This window comes from Colossoma macropomum, unplaced genomic scaffold, assembly GCF_904425465.1.
Source record: "Colossoma macropomum unplaced genomic scaffold, Colossoma_macropomum, whole genome shotgun sequence".
Taxonomy (NCBI): Eukaryota; Metazoa; Chordata; class Actinopteri; order Characiformes; family Serrasalmidae; genus Colossoma; species Colossoma macropomum.
The window spans coordinates 1,986,155-2,003,026 of NW_023494794.1; positions in this window are offsets into that span (position 1 = coordinate 1,986,155).

Consider the following 16,872-nt stretch of genomic DNA (forward strand, 5'->3'; position numbering starts at 1 on the left):
GTAGAATTTTCAAATTATTTTAAAAATATAAAGACAAAAAATGAACACACAAGGTTCTGTTCAATAGTGAAAATATAGATACTTATTACAAGGAAATTTGTAAAATAACAATATTCTGTATATAATGTGATGCATTTGTCTTATGCATATGAAGAATATGTACTATTATTTAACAGAAATGTAGTATTTATAGCATGCAATTGAGCTATCCAAGGTCCGCATACATTGTTGTTCACTGGACAAGATTTACGGAATGTTGGAAATTCCATACAACTCAAAGAGAAATTGTAGCATTTTTGATGAAAATATGGAAATTTAGAGTGCATTTTTATGTCAAATGATATTGACTTTAAATAAAAAGTCATACTGTTTGGTTAGATTGTGTGTGTGTGTGTGTGTGTGTGTGTGTGTGTGTGTGTGTGTGTGTGTGTTATTTTTTTGCTGTTGTTGTGTAATGGAGGTAACTTTAGCATTTGTCATTTCTAACCTGCCTAGTTTCAATTAGCTACTGCAGCACCTCAAAAACGCTGATTTTCTAAATGGAAATAAGTGAAAATATATAAGGCATTTTCCTGCTAATTTTACTGCACAAGTTCTGTTTATTTGCTGGGTTTAACATGTTGGGAAAAAATACAGCAAAAAAAGTGCCATAACTTTTGCACAGGCCAAATTTAATGTGTTTTTCCCAGTATGTTAAATTTAGCAAATAAATAGCAAATGTGCGTTAAAATGTGCAGAAGCGTCTTCTTATTTTCACTTAGAGAATCAACAAAAACATGTCATTTGACGAGGGCTGTCCAAACTTTTTTGTGACTATATGTAGCTATAATTTCATTACGTTGAATGGGAAAAAGAGTCCATTTGTGGGCAGAGCATGGAGAGATCAGTTTTCTGTTGAGTCAATGGAAAAGGTGCTGATAATGTTTTACCAGTATATGTTTTCATTTCTTACAGTGCAACACTTTAGCTGTATAAAGATAACTGTATTTTTTACACAGTGTAGCACATTGAAATCAGTGACCACCAGCCCTGTATCCAGTACAGTAAGCCTATGGGAGGATGACTCTATAGAACAGGAGCTCAGCAGCAATGAAATGTCTCATAATCCCTTTATTTTCCCAGAGTACTCTTCTCAAGGGTAAGCTTGTGCACCCTCCTTATTATTCCTGCCCTCATTCTCCGCCGTTTCCCTGTGTACCACCATGTTCTCTTTCATGTTTCCACCCGGCTCCTGTGCGGGAACACAGGCTTTTTAGCAGTTATCACTGTAACAATGACTGATTCCATTTTCTTCATGGCTGGATGTGCGTTAAACTTTAAAGACGTGGGGAAATAAACGAGTTGGCATTGTAGGAGCGGACTGCAGCGCAAATAAAGATCTCATCCTCAGCAAAAACACTTTCACAGGGAAGCATGAATTTTTCACTGTTAACTGATGTTCTCTCCGTTGGACACAAGCACAGCTAAGATCAGCTGAAGATAGGATTCTCATAATGGATCATCATTGAAGGAGAAAAACAGTTCAGACGTGAGAAGATTGGTGGTGTAATTGGACAAATGGAGTGATCAAGGTTTAGTGTAAAGTCTCTCTGTTAAATAGAATGAGTGAAGCTGAACCGCTACAAGCATACAGTGATCTCCACTAAGCTATATTAGCATTAAGCTAAATCCAAAGTCCTTTTTTAGTTAATAATGTCTACTTTTCAGAGTGGTTATTTATACATTTCCGCCAAGTCGCCTTGAGACCAAAGATTCACTACGTTTTAGCCTGAAAATAAATATAAACAGAGCTGCTTGATTTGGAAACCTTTCATTTCTGACCAATGTGTGTTAATTTGCCTGTGTGTTTTATAGTCATGCATAATTCTTACTGCAATGTCAATGTCCTACAGCTCTCAGCGGTGTCGGCTCTGGGTTAGTTACCTGTCATGATATGCACAGTGTTATTGGGTGAATCATACATATCAATCCACAATTCTGGGAGGAACCTTGAAAGGCACACAGCACACAGTATATCTGTCTCGCTGTAGTCTGTATTGTGCACAAAGCTAGTACAACAAACACACTATATCCATCCACTTACAACAGGCCCAGATCAAGCAAAGGTACTAAACTGAAAGTTGAAACATGCAGATTATAGATCAGTTCAATCTCAGATGGTGTGAGCAGAAAGACTGTGATTTTGCTCTATAGGTATGTTTAATTTAATAAGCTAGGTGACAAACATTATATTTTCTCAGTTAAGTACAAAAAATCGGTATTAATTTTAACCAAAAGCTTATTGAACTCTCCCTCACTTTCTTCTTGATCACTAACCTCCATCAGATCTGCTCCTTCAGTTCTATCAGTCGTTTTTAACAAGGCTTATGCTTTTTTTAGTGAGCTTTTAGCCAAAACCTGTCTTCAGCTCAGCTACCATTTACTTGGCAGTGCATAAACAGAGACCCTCCCCCAGGACTGATGATTGGCTTATAACGTATTAGGTCTGATATTATTGGCTGAACGTTACGTTTGTCAGTCTCTGGTAGTTCAGCAGAGGCCGCGCTGCATTAGAGCAGCCACAGCAGCTGCGCCTCCCCAGGTCGTGCCCTGCTATTACAGTATATTATGAATGAGAAGAAACTATAGTTGATTTGGATTAGTAATGTACATTTACTTAGGAATTGGGGGCTATATAACATTTAGCGGGAGGACTAAAATCCTAAAATTAGCCTAGCAATACCCATGGTAGCCACAGTTTTAGATCACATTCCCTTAAAACTTACAAAACTTCAGCTTGATTATTACGCTATTACACTTACTATACAAACTACTGACTGTGCAACTGTTACAAGTTGTTTTGCCTCTTTTCTTTTAAACACCACAATTACTGTAGGTAGAGCTTCAGCCTTTAGACTCTTGTAGTCACCTCAGAAGCTTAAGAACTGACTCGAACTTAAACCTAAGAGACTAGAGACTCAACTGTCTCACTCCCCAGAGACTCAGGACTCAACTCAGACTCGCACCCCAAAGACTCAAGACTTGACTTGGGCTCGCACCCCAAAAACTCAAGACTCAACTCGGACTCGCTCCCCAGAGGCTCAAGACCCAGCTTGGACTCGCTCCCCAGAGACTCAAGACTCAACTCGGACTTGCACCCCAGAGACTCAAGACTTGGCTTGGACTCGCTCCCCAGAGACTCAAGTCTCAACTCGGACTCACTCCCCAGAGGCTCAAGACCCGGCTTGGACTCGCACCCCAGAGACTCAAGACTCAGCTTGGACTTGCTCCCCAGAGACCCAAGACTCAACTCTGACTTGCACCCTAGAGACTCAACACTTGGCTTGGACTCACAAACCAGAGACTCAAGACTTGACTCAGACTCGCACCCCAGAGACTCAAGACTCAACTCAGGCTCGCACCCCAGTAACTCAAGATTCAAGTTGGACTCACAAATCAGAGACTGAAGACTCAACTTGGACTCCTGAGTGCCCAAGACTCAACTCTGACATGGACCCAAGAGAATTAAGACTCAACTTAGACTCGCACCCCAGAGACTCAAAACTCAACTCAGACTCAGACCCCAGAGACTTAAGACTCGACTCAGACTTAGACTCCAAAGACTCAAGACTCCACTCGAACTCGCACCCCAGACACTCAAGACTCCACTCGAACTCGCACCCCAGAGACTCAAGACTCAACTTGGACACCGCAGTGTTTTGAGACTCAACTCAAACTTACACCTAATTTGGGGCTGCAGTAAGAGTCTCACTCTGGAGACCCACCCCAGGGCTATGAAAGAATGCAGTTTGTGGGTGGAGCACAGATGGAACAGTTGATCATAACTTAAGTAACATGGCTTTGATTCAGTCAAAGTGGCAAGTTGTCAGGATACTGGTGACTGCGTCTCAACATTTCCCATAATGGACTTTGAATAACGGACTGGTCACGACAAAAAATGCACACAATGAGCTTTTCTCACATCAATCATTCTCCCTCATCCTTTAGCCAATTTTCAGCATACAAGAGGCCATCTCCGGCCCGCTCTCACACCATCGCATATGAAAGATCATTTCTCTGCTCTGATCATCTAAGGGGGTCCAATTTGGGAGAAAGTCTTCAGCCAAATTAGAACAAGCCCCAGTGGGAATGCTCTCTCTCTCTCTCTCTCTCTCTCTCTCTCTCTCTCTCTCTCTCCTCTCATAAGTGGTGTCGTTTTAAGGGACGCCTTTGTGCATTTGGAAACTCTCCTGCAAACTAGCGTGCCTCTCTCGCCTGTGATCAGACCCTGTGATCAGACATCAGAGAAGTCATAACAGGCCCAAGGCCCAAGATGAAGAATTAGAGCATCACTCAACCAACTTAGTCAGCACTAAAGTGTCATTTTGTGCATCATTTGGCTCTCCACAGTCATTTTTTTCTTATTCGCCACATAAAATTTTTCCTTCCCTGACTAACAAGCCCTCAGTGTGGGAAACAAGCATCAAAATGGCTTTCGGCAGACTCGGAGCACACGTCTGACAAGCTGTCATGTCCTAATGGTGGCAGTTCAGTCTGCAAAACAGTGTCACTCCGTCACTCACTCATCAGCGTGAACACGAGTAGCATTTTTTACAGTGTGTCCCTATGGGAACAGGTGAGAGAGAGAGAGCGAGAGAGAGAGAGAGAGAGAGAGAGAGAGAGAGAGAGAGAGACAGAGAGAGAGAGAGAGAGAGGCTCATATTAGAGTATTATAATACTCTTTGATTACAATTATAGTTATTCTTATTGTTGTCATCACTGCTGCTATTGTTGTTGAAAGAGACAGAAGGGGGAGGGGAGAGATAAAGTAAGGGAGAGAGATACATAGAGACATACAGAGAGAAATAGAGACAGTGAGGCACAAAGAGAGAGAGAGAGAGAAACACAGTGAGACACAGAGACAAATAGAGACACAGTGTGGCACAAACAGAAAAAATAGAGACAGTGAGGCACAGACAGAGAGAGAAATAGAGACAGTGAGGTGCAGAGAGAGAGAGAGACATATATATACATAGAGAGAGAGAAAAAGAGACGCAATGACACTAGATGGGACAAGCATCCAGCAGAAGGCCTGCATGGAGAATTCAGCCAAAGAGTCCAAAGAAAAACACCAACCAATGCATGCAGGACAGATTTAGGCTGATTTCCTTTCTTAATAAACACTCAAAATAGACGTCTAAACTTCTGGATGCACAGGTCCCAATAGAAATGGTGCAATTTAAGGCACTTACAGAGCCAAGAACTGAACCCAGAGAAGAGCTCTCGGTCAGTGGGCTCTGAGGCTCTAACATCTCCTAACACTCAACAGCCTCACTCCAGCACTGCTTTACAGTCCAAACTGAACATTAATCACATCATCAAACAAGTAAGAGTGATTATTTGGAACGATGAGAAAAAGAAATTGAAACTCAGAGTAGACTGGAATGCTATCAGGCCCTAAAAACAAAAAAAGAATCAGAAGAGTATCTACTGCCTGTCAGAGATACAAAGCAGAGGCAGATCCTGACCAAGTACAGACTCAGTGACCACAGCCTGGCAAGAGAAAAGGGCAGGTATAAAAAGTCCTGGCTGCCCATGTATAAGAGACTGCGTGGTCACTGCATGACCGGTGAGGTCGAGACAGAGATGCACTTTCTTCTCGACTGTGAAAAATTCAGACCAGTACGTGAAATATTCAAACAAATTCAATCAGCTAATCCCAAATTTGGGATACATTGAAAAATGTACCTAATTGGAGAAATTAGGAATCACACAGCCCCTCTCGCTACTAAATATGTAGCATGATGTCACCACCTGAGAGACAGTGGGACAGTGGGTTTTGCCAATCCATTTGAATTCATTCCAATTAAGATCAAGGTATTTACAGTGCTGTGAAAAAGTATTTGCACCCACCTGATTTCTATTTTTACTAATTTGTCACAAGTAAATGTTTTGGATCATTCAACTAATTTTAAAACAAGACAAAGACAACACGAGCTAACACAAAATGCAGCTTTTAAATGAACCACTTAGCGTAGATGTTACCATGACAATGAGCGTCACATGAGTCCAGTCAGACTGAGATGAACAGCAGCATGTTAGCTGAGTTTTCCGTTGGCATGCTTTTGTTTTTATTTGCTTTAAAAAGATGGCAGACTCAGGAAAATGTGCTTTGCGTACTTCTTAAAGAAGGGGCGAGAGAAAGACGTCATGTCCTACAACACAGTTTGTGTAAACCCACTGGCGTTCATTTGCTCATATACTTGTCTCAACAGCTCTTGACCGCAAGCTTTACGGTCATCCATCCTGCATAAACTTTGTCTCCTCTGCAGACCAGTTTCTGGCTCCCACCATGTTGAATATTATAACTTTCTGCTATGACATAAATGCACATGTGCAGAACATACTCAACCCTCTGGGGTCCGAGGGCATTTGCTTGATTTTTGAATATTGCTGCTGTCAGAACAAAAACGTTGTATCTCCAAAATAGTAACTTTACAGGAGAAGGAAAAAACATACTTTACTTTTAATGTAAGTCAATGGAACCAGACTTTTTTCCTAGGTAATTTTGGGCCGTTTCTTTGGGTCCATTCATCATGAAATTTACACACAATGTAAAGAGAAACAGCCATTTTCAAATTATGTCAAAAACTGAAAAACAATAAAACTGGAGTACGAGGTTTTGTTGCTTCATATCAAAATGCTCCATTATTTTCATTTCATTTGCTACTTTCCAAAACCGCTCCAACATCTTCATCAGCTGTAAACGTTTTTGCTCACCATTTCACGTGTCTCCGATGTCGACTGAATGAAGGGTTTCCAGTGTCATGGGTCAGTCCTTAGTAATGTCCATTTGTCAGTTTCACACAAAATGTAGATGGACACACAAATCCACCAATTACACACAATGAGAGGTAGATGACGTATTTCTCAGCCCCTCTTCATAGGCTTGTAACTCTGGATGTGAGTTACAAATGACCTTGCGATGAGATGGAATGGAAAGGGCCACTCAGATTCAGGAAATGATTGAACCATATTTCTGTGCTGTATTATCGCCAACATTTCACTATTGTCAGAACAAATCCTCATATCTCCATTTTTGTTGGGTTTTTTTTCAGTTTTTGACATAACCTAAAAATGCCTGTTACCCTTTATATTGTGTGTAAATCATATGACGAATGGACCAAAAGAAATGGCACAAAATTACTTGGAAAAAAGTCTGGTTCCATTTATAGTAAAGTATGTTTTTTCCTTCTCCTGTAAAGTTACCATTTTGGAGGTACGAGGTTTTGTTCCAACAGCAGCGATATATAGAAAAATGTTATTTGACACACAGACGAGTTCATGGACCCCAGAGGGTTCAACTTTCAATTTGAGAATGGAATCAGATACAGGCTACATGGTTGATACGTATAAGAAATAGTATTAAGGATGGCCTCATTTGGACTTGTCTATTCTGACTGAGGTGTATACATGGACGTATTATATTCAGGCTGTGTGTAAGTGTGGCTATTGTGAGAGATACAGAGAAACAGAAGGAGATAAAGACAGAGAAAGAGATGGGCAGAGGGGGTGAGAAATACGGGGGGGGGTTCTAGCACAGGACGTTGTCAGAGACGGTGGTGATTTGCTGACATCTTTGATTTCAGCCTCCAGGTTTTCTCCCATTAGTGTAAAAGCCTTCACCGTCCACACTCACCATACGCCTGTCTGCTGTGTTCACAACACTGCAATATACGATCCCTGATGGATTGGTGCTATTTGCCACTGTTAAACGTGGCAACAAATTCAGCCATGCATTTATACAAAGTTGTACAAGACATATTGTTAAAAATATATGATTTCAGGGGTGGAACAGACAGCGGTACATTTGCCTTTGACAGGAAAAAAAAAGATTTTTTCTTTTAAAGTGAAAATGTATGATGTACCTTTGGAGTAAGAAGTCCCTCAGATACAGGACGAAAAGACCCCCTTTTGCAAAATATTGTTTACTCAGATTTTCATCATAAAAATGCGAAGTTGTTGACTGGGGATTTACTGGCTAGCTAGCATTAGCATGACAGCTATAGCGATTGTTAGACAACATTTATTACCCTCCTTGCCGGAGAGGAGATTGTATGTGTGTTTTGCAGCTCGGCAGAATTCTGTGCATCTCTGATTAACTTTGACATTTCAAGTGTTTGTGTGTTACTGTCATTTGTCATTGTTTAGTGAAATGAAGTGAAATCATTAAGACATATATTGATAGGTGATTCATTTTCATTCAAAAAATACAATATCTTTAATGTTGTACTTTGACCAATAAAGCAATTTTTAAAGACTAGAAATAATTTGATGCATACATTAAAAAGAAATTTCTTCTTAAAACCCACTTGTGCAGTTTTCATGAAGGAAAGATGTGTAGCTGTCAATAAGCCATTACTGAGGAAAGGAATTATACAATAGACTACAGAGTCCAGACCTCAACATCATTAAAAGTGTTTGGGATTGCTTGGATCATGAGAAGCAGAAAAAGGAACTTCTAAGACTGAACTTTGGAGGTGTGGAAAAATATTTCTGCAGAATAATTTGAAAAACTGATACTAAGTCTCCTGAGAAATCATAGTAATGCCCATAGTCTATAAGGCCATAATAAACACCAATATACATTTATATACACCAATTTACACCAGTATACACCTGTAATCCACAGCTGATCTGTAGTCTATAGGTCCATAATAAACACTAATGTATATCTACACCAATTTACACAAATATACACCTGTAATCCATAGCTGATCTGTAGTCCATAAGTCCTTAATAAACACTTTGATATCTACACCACTTTACACCAATACACACCTGTAATCCATAGCTAATCTGTAGTCTATAGGTCCATAATAAACACTAATGTATATCTACACCAATTTATACCAATATACACCTGTAATCCATAGCTGATCTGTAGTCCATAAGTCCTTAATAAACACTTTGATATCTACACCACTTTACACCAATACACACCTGTAATCCATAGCTGATCTGTAGTCTATAGGTCCATAATAAACACTAATGTATATCTACACCAATTTATACCAATATACACCTGTAATCCATAGCTGATCTATGATCCATAAGTCCTTAAATACTAATATGTATCTATACCAATGTGTACCAGTATAAAACTGTATTGCACTGGGCAATCCATGGTCCATAAGTATAGAAGTCCACTGTACTTTGTTCAAACATGCCCTACATTACAACTTCTAAGAGCAACATATGTGCATGCCCGTGTGCAAGCAACTAGTGTTTTTGTGAAATTACATCTCCAAAGCTAATGGTGTCACAGTGGGATTACTATCATGGTGCTTCTTAGCTTTGGGTTGCATCAACTACTGCCTACATTTAAAAGAGTCCATAAAAAGATCCTGATCTGACCATGCTCCTAAACTCTTTGCAGCATTCCCAGCTTTGTGTTAAAAGTCCAATTTTGAAAGAAATTAGCATCTCTGATGCCTAGCATAATGACCTAGCTTCAAGAGGATGTAGCGCTTGCACTCTCTGGAGTGCCAGCATGTGAGACAGTGATCAAAGGCTAGATGGACTTCCACTGGTGAGGTTTCATCAGCTCTTCTGGGCTTTCTGTGGGCCTCCAAGCAAAAGATCTACAGTGTCATTGAAGTAAAGGCAATGAAGGCTGTTTTTTGGTGCTGGTAGTTCGTGTAGCCAGTGCGGAGAACATAACACACAAAAATGACATGAGAAAACTGCACTCAGACCCAAATGGTCCTTCCGTGGACCCAGTTGAAGACCACTGATCAGTTAAATTCTCTTCAGATCTGCTGTAATTTCAGTTAAGTAGAACTAAGTGGAGTGTAATTGGTTCTGACCAGCACTGTGGTGCAAAGGTACCCAAAATTGCTCAGTGGTGCAGTGAATTTAGACTAGTGGTCCGCATAATGTTTTTAAAATGGGCACCACTTTAACCTCATGGCGGGCCAAGGCCTTTTTTATCTTTATTACCATTGCATCATTTCTCATCACATTTTCAGTGTTTTTGCCAGCCGTGTTCAGAAATAACTGTTGAATATAGCATTTTTTTAGCATGTTTTGCTAATGCATCATTAATAATTTTGACTCATGTTAAGAAGAAGGTTACAGTGTGAAATTCTCAACTGTGGTTGCTGAATGGCATGTTGTTTTTACTTTTTAAACCAAACTAAGAAGCAGCTGGTGTTCTCACCACAATGGACTGACCAATCAAGAGTCCAGACTCAACATCACTGAAGCAGAAAATGAAACCCACTTCTAAGACTGAACTTTGGAGGTGTGGACAAATATTGCTGCAGATTTCTTTGAAAAACTGAAAGCAGTTTCCTGAAAAGAACAGAAACTTGATGATATTATTTGTAGATGTTGAGGCTTCTGATCAGTTTTCTGTTAAACATGCTGCAGTGCTCACTGCTCTTAAAAGAGACACAGCTTTGCACAAGTCGTGGTGCTTTACTCTCCAGCTGTTGTTGGCCACAGCCACACCATACATAAGCAGAGTTTTCTCTTCACTAACAGTTTGTTTGCTACCCAGCTCATGTCTCACTCCCTCAACTCTCTGCTCACACACATATACCAGGTGGCAACTCCCCCTGCCCTTCACAATAAGAGTCCTTACGAAAATAACCCAGTGAATAAACGCTAGAGAACAAATAACCTAAAACCAACAGGCAACAACATTTCTTGAACATGCTCCAAAATGTTTTCTGTTTTTTTCCTGATGCTGAAAAATAAATAACTTGTACTTAACCCCTTAAAATAGTAGACTTATTACATACTAAGTCTTATTATTCAGTACCTACACAGACTTCAATGCACACTGGCTGAGCTATTCTTAGGTAAAAGAAGTGTGAAAGAAAACTTTCACAGGCCCTGGCTATTTAAGGGGTTAATGGCCATTTTGACTGGAAATTAAATAAATGAATGGTGGTATCTGACTTTTGTGCAAAGCTGTACATCATACCTAAAATTAATTCTTCTATTATATGGGCCGCTTAAAATGTTCACTGAATATCTCTGACTGAATTTACTTTCCCAGATCCCATGGGCACAACACAGATATGTCACCAGCACCAAAATACCTGCAAATACTTGCGGACCACTGATCTCGACAATGACGTACTATGGAAAATTAGCACAAGTGGGCTCCAAGATGGATCACAGTGTCTGTTTTGGTTATGCAGTCACCATTGCCGCTTATGTACACAGCATACGCTGAACAGATTAATCAGGAGCCACAAACGCAGTTATAGGTTAAAAGTACACTCTATAAAAACATGGTTCTTCAAGGGTTCTTTGGTAAAGACAGTGATTCTATGTAGAACCATGAACACTCAAAGAACCATTTTGCATGCTTAAAGCATTCTTTGATTCATCATCAGATTAATGGAGAATATGTTGCATATGTTGTTGTTCTATATAGAACCTTTTTAAAAGGGGATCTGTATAGCAATGAAAGGAGTTCTTCTACTGTTACAATGTGAAGCTTGTAACAGTAGAAGAACCCTTGTTGGTGCTGTATAGAATATATTCTCCATCAATCTGAAGAACCATATTACCAATGCATAGAACCATTTAAGCATGCAAATGGTTCTTTGAGTGTTCATGTAGAACCACAGTCTTCACTAAAGCACCCTTGAAAAACATCTTTTTTAAGAACGTAGAAATATAATATGCTTTCTTAAATGAGGCTACATTCTAGTAGATTTTTTTCCGAAGGTGACAAATAGTGCTCGGGCACGTACGATTAGCAATGATAGCAGGGCAGAGTCAACCTGAATTTAATTAACTTTGAATTCGGATGGTGTGCATGAGAAGACAGCAGGGCAATAATCAGTTTTTTTAGCCTCTGTGTGAGCCAAGACAATTTATTTAGCCTTTCCCTCCTTCAAGGTTTCAGCTGATATTTTTTCTGGTTTAATTTGATCCGATACCCCATCTGTTTTTGCTGTTCATAGCTCACTCCGAGGACTAAAGGAGTCTTGCTGAGATAAGGCCAGGCAGTTAGCTGCTCTCAGCTGCGCGCTTGAGTCTTCATTAAGTGCTGTAGGTCGGCCAGTGTTGTAAGCAGTTATAGGAGCTTTTGGTTATAAAAAGATGCAATAATTTAGCATGTACAGAAGAAGTGGCTCAAAAAAGTGTAAATTAAAGGGTAGGCCTTACGAATCGATATTAACACTTGAGTTACCATGCTCCACAACTCTAGGTCATTTTCAAAGATTTGTAATAAATACGGTGATATGACATACTGCCATGAATCACAATTAGTTTTGACTGCAAACTCTTCCTCTAAGATAAAAACATTCCCTATTTATCTAATCAAATTTACAGTAGTTAATTAACTTGCCAATACTACTGCTGATGGAAGCCTTAATGTCAAATGCATGAGATATACTGAATAATACTGAAACTAGAAATGTGCATTTCCTGAAGAACATAAGGAATGATTGCCAAACAATTGAGCAATTTCCAGGTTGCTAGAGTGCTGACAAATGGTTACTCTATTATTTTAGATGGTTGCTAAACCAGCTGCAATGGTATCCCAAGTGCTTGCTATGGTGCTCCAGGTGGTTGCTTGGGTATTGCTAGGTGGACGCTAAACTCTTGTGGTTGCTATGGTGTTGCTTGGTGGATGTTATGGTGTCCAAAGTGGTTGCTATGGTGTTGGTAGGTGGTTGCTTGAGTGTTGCTAAGTGTCAAGGAACACATGCTTACTTTTTAAGTCATCATTTTATGACCCACTAAATGTCTTTGGTGCATTTCTGTTACATAATGCTAACACAACATTGAAATTCCCATTACCAGGCTAGCAGAAATAAGCACTCTGCAGTGGGAAAATGGATAAATAAAAACTGCTTCTAAAGTGAACTACAAGGTTTTCTCTTTAAAGATTGTCATGTATTGACATGCTTGGCTGGCACATGCTCATGATTTGGTGATTGTACATCATCACTGACCAAAGAAAAACAAGTGTCTCCAAAACAGTGCCTTTACAGGAGAAGGCAAAAAATGTTCTTTACTTTTAATATAATGTATTGTTAGTATGAAGAGATTTTATTCCAAGCAATTATGGAGCATTTCTATTGGTCTATTCATCATGAGATTTTCACGAAATGTAAAGAGCAGCTGCTGTTTTCAAATGAAGCAGAAAAATAAAAATGTAAAAATAGAGATACTTGTTTTTTTGTGTATGTGACAATATGGCCTTTTAGCTTAAACAAACTTTAAAAAGGCAACCAATGCAGTCTCTATTTAAGCCACTTAGCCTGCCCCTCCTACTTAAACAGCCAATGACAACAGTGGTCATTAGCATACAAAAACAACACCCAACAAATGACCTGTTATTCTCAAATGAGTAAATAATAGCAATTTGTTTTATACTCTTCATAGATCCCTTCAACAAAACAATGAGCTGGGATGACAGCAATAAGAAATATTGAGTATTTAAATATGATGTCTGTATTTAAAAATTATAACCTGTCAAATTTTCCACTTGTTTATATTTTAGTGGGGCTCACTGACTGGCGTGTGGGGGCCCACTGATTGGTGGTGCTGTTAGAAAGAGGGGTCAGGTTTGTATGACTGAGCACAGAGTAGCAGGAAGCATGAGTTCATTAACTTTATTAATATAAACTTATTCACTTTTTTATTTCTCACATTAATCAATACTTACTTACTATCTTTACTGATGTGAACTTCTTAACCCTGTTAATGTAAACCTATTAACTTTACAAAAGCATGATTTCATCAACTTTATTAATACTAACATCTACATTTTATTCAAGCACAGGTTCATTGACTTTATTAATGCTATCTCATTCATTTTATTAAAGCATGAGTTCATTAACTCTATTATTGCTAACTTATGAATTTTCTGAAAGCTAATTTAATTTTAGCAAAGTCCCAGAGAACAAAGTGCAAAATATGAAGAACGGTTTGCATGATACTAAACTTGAGTATTATATTCATATAACATTCTGCAAAGCTTTAATGAAAAATACAATATAAATATGATAGATTAGAACTGCCCAGTTTACATCGAGAGGAGAGATATATGCTGAAACACATCGGTCATTTATTGGTCATTGGAACATCATTCAAAGGGTAAACTTAGCACATGTTCACTGTTTGAAAGAAAGCAGATTTAGTTTCCCCGGGTCTTTAAAGAATGAGTTCTTCAACGCTATTAATGCTAATTTAAATCAGACTCTGTGACACCCTGGGAAAATATTGTTATATTGAACTTGTATTGTTGTGTTTTCTCCAGACTGGACTGGCGTGGTCGTGTTTTCGAATCTTTTGTGTGGGCTGAGAGATTTTAAAGATGCTGCTGGTGTGGGTGTGATTTTTTTTAAGCTGAGAGGAGATGAAGTCTTCAGCAGCTCAGTCAAGACTGAAAGTGTTGTTTCATTAAACACCAGTTAAACTGAGTGATTTATTCACAAGCTGTCCATCACGTCTGGTAAAACATGTCGGGTAATTCTCACTAAGAAAGTCAACATCTGGGTTAAAAATGTAGCTGCTAAAAGACAGTATTTTACTAAATCACAACATGATGTTCTCAGCCTATCAGCGCTGGAACATCTGTTCCTGCCTCCTTTAACGGCAGAAATATTTGACAGTTCATATAAACATTTAAAGAGATTATATCAGAGATTACGCCGATTCTAAATTAATATTAAATCTCTCTCTCTCTCTCTAAAAGTCTGTAGGTCTGAAATGTGCCTGTCAGCCTCTTACTGTATAATTTCATGAGTTACTGACAAACCAAAACCTGACAATATTCCCTCAAACAGAGCATTTATGATATTAAGTCTGTTAACAGTGAATCCAGATCTACACAAATTAAATTTGATGTATCATCTTTACATGTGAAGTGGATTAATACACCACTAATTCAGCAGAGTGTGATAGAACATCACTTTTTAATAAAAATTAAAGTGCTAAAGGGGTGATATGCTCTCACGTGTATCAGAAGAAGCTACATCAGCTAAAGAACTGGCTAAAGAACGTCACACTGGCATTTTTCACCGAGAGATGAAGCTAATTAAAGACCTCAGATATGATCTATATTAATAAACATTAATTTCCACAGGACTCCTCACTGCCTCAGCTATTATTAACAAATATTTACCACCGTCAAGCCAGAGAGAGAGAGAGGGCGAGAGAAAGAGAGAGACAGAGAGAAAAAGAGAAAGGAGAGAGAGAGAGAGAGAGAGAGAGAGAGAGAGAAGGAAGGAGGAGATATAGAAAGATCTCTCAAGGGAGAGAGAAAGAGACAAAAGGGAGATGAGGGGGAGAGAGAGAGAATCGGGAGAAAGAGAGAGATGGATGGGAAGAGGAGCACAGAGGAGAGGAGAATGAGAGACAGAACAAGGAAAGGAGACAGTAAAAAGGGAGAGAGAGAGAGAAAGAAGAAAGAGAGAGAACAGATGTAAGAGAGAGAGAGTGAGAGAAAGATAGAGAACCGAAGTGAGAGAGAGAGAACAGAAGTAAGAGAGAGAGAGAGAGAAAGAAAGAGAGAGAACAGAAGTAAGAGAGAGAGAGTGAGAGAAAGATGGAGAATAGAAGTGAGAGAGAGAGAACAGAAGTAAGAGAGAGAGAACAGAAGAGAAAGAAAGAGAGAGAGAGAGAGAGAGAGAGAACAGAAGTAAGAGAGAGAGAACAGAAGAGAAAGAGAGAGAGAGAGAGAGAGAGAGAGAGAACAGAAGGGAAAGAAAGAGAGAGAGAGAGAGAAAGAAAGAGAGAGAACAGAAGTAAGAGAGAGAGAGTGAGAGAAAGATGGAGAATAGAAGTGAGAGAGAGAGAACAGAAGAGAAAGAAAGAGAGAGAGAGAGAGAGAACAGAAGTAAGAGAGAGAGAAAGAAAGAAAGAGAGAGAACAGAAGTAAGAGAGAGAGAGTGAGAGAAAGATGGAGAATAGAAGTGAGAGAGAGAGAACAGAAGTAAGAGAGAGAGAACAGAAGAGAAAGAAAGAGAGAGAGAGAGAGAGAGAGAGAACAGAAGTAAGAGAGAGAGAACAGAAGAGAAAGAGAGAGAGAGAGAGAGAGAGAGAGAGAACAGAAGGGAAAGAAAGAGAGAGAGAGAGAGAAAGAAAGAGAGAGAACAGAAGTAAGAGAGAGAGAGTGAGAGAAAGATGGAGAATAGAAGTGAGAGAGAGAGAACAGAAGAGAAAGAAAGAGAGAGAGAGAGAGAGAACAGAAGTAAGAGAGAGAGAAAGAAAGAGAGAGAACAGAAGTAAGACTTTTGACTTTAACCCCCTTTGATTGAAGCGTTAATGATTAAAGGATGTTACATCCTACAGTAAAGAGCTAATAGTTATATGAATAACAATGAGGATCCCCAAAGAAAATCCACCCATCCACAAAGATTCACCAATGATATGATATCACACCCAGATCACTGACAGATACAATACTTTCACCAGCACACCACTTTTTCTCAAAACAGGAAATGTTCTGAGTGCTTTGATAAAAAACAAATTCAACTCTAATGCGCGATTCCACTAGAGCTCGGAACAGTTTCAAAACATCCGCCTCCTCCCCTTCAGACATCAACCTGAAGGACTTCCACACTGATAACGGATACTTGAAAGTGCAAGTATTTAACACAGCTCTGGTACAAAGCCTTCTTATCAGCTGTTGAGAAAGGCAACTTTTGTAACCCACTCAGAGAGAGAAGTTGCCCCTCAGTGATCCCCGGTTCGGAAACAGGGGCTGACAAATAACTCTGGAAATAGCATTTCAGCCAATCCACCAGCCAGAGCACCAGCCACAAAAGCCTTCCAAGACAGAGAGAGAAAGAAAGAGAGAGAACAGAAGTAAGAGAGAGAGAAAAGAAGAGAGAGAACATAAGAGAGAGAGAG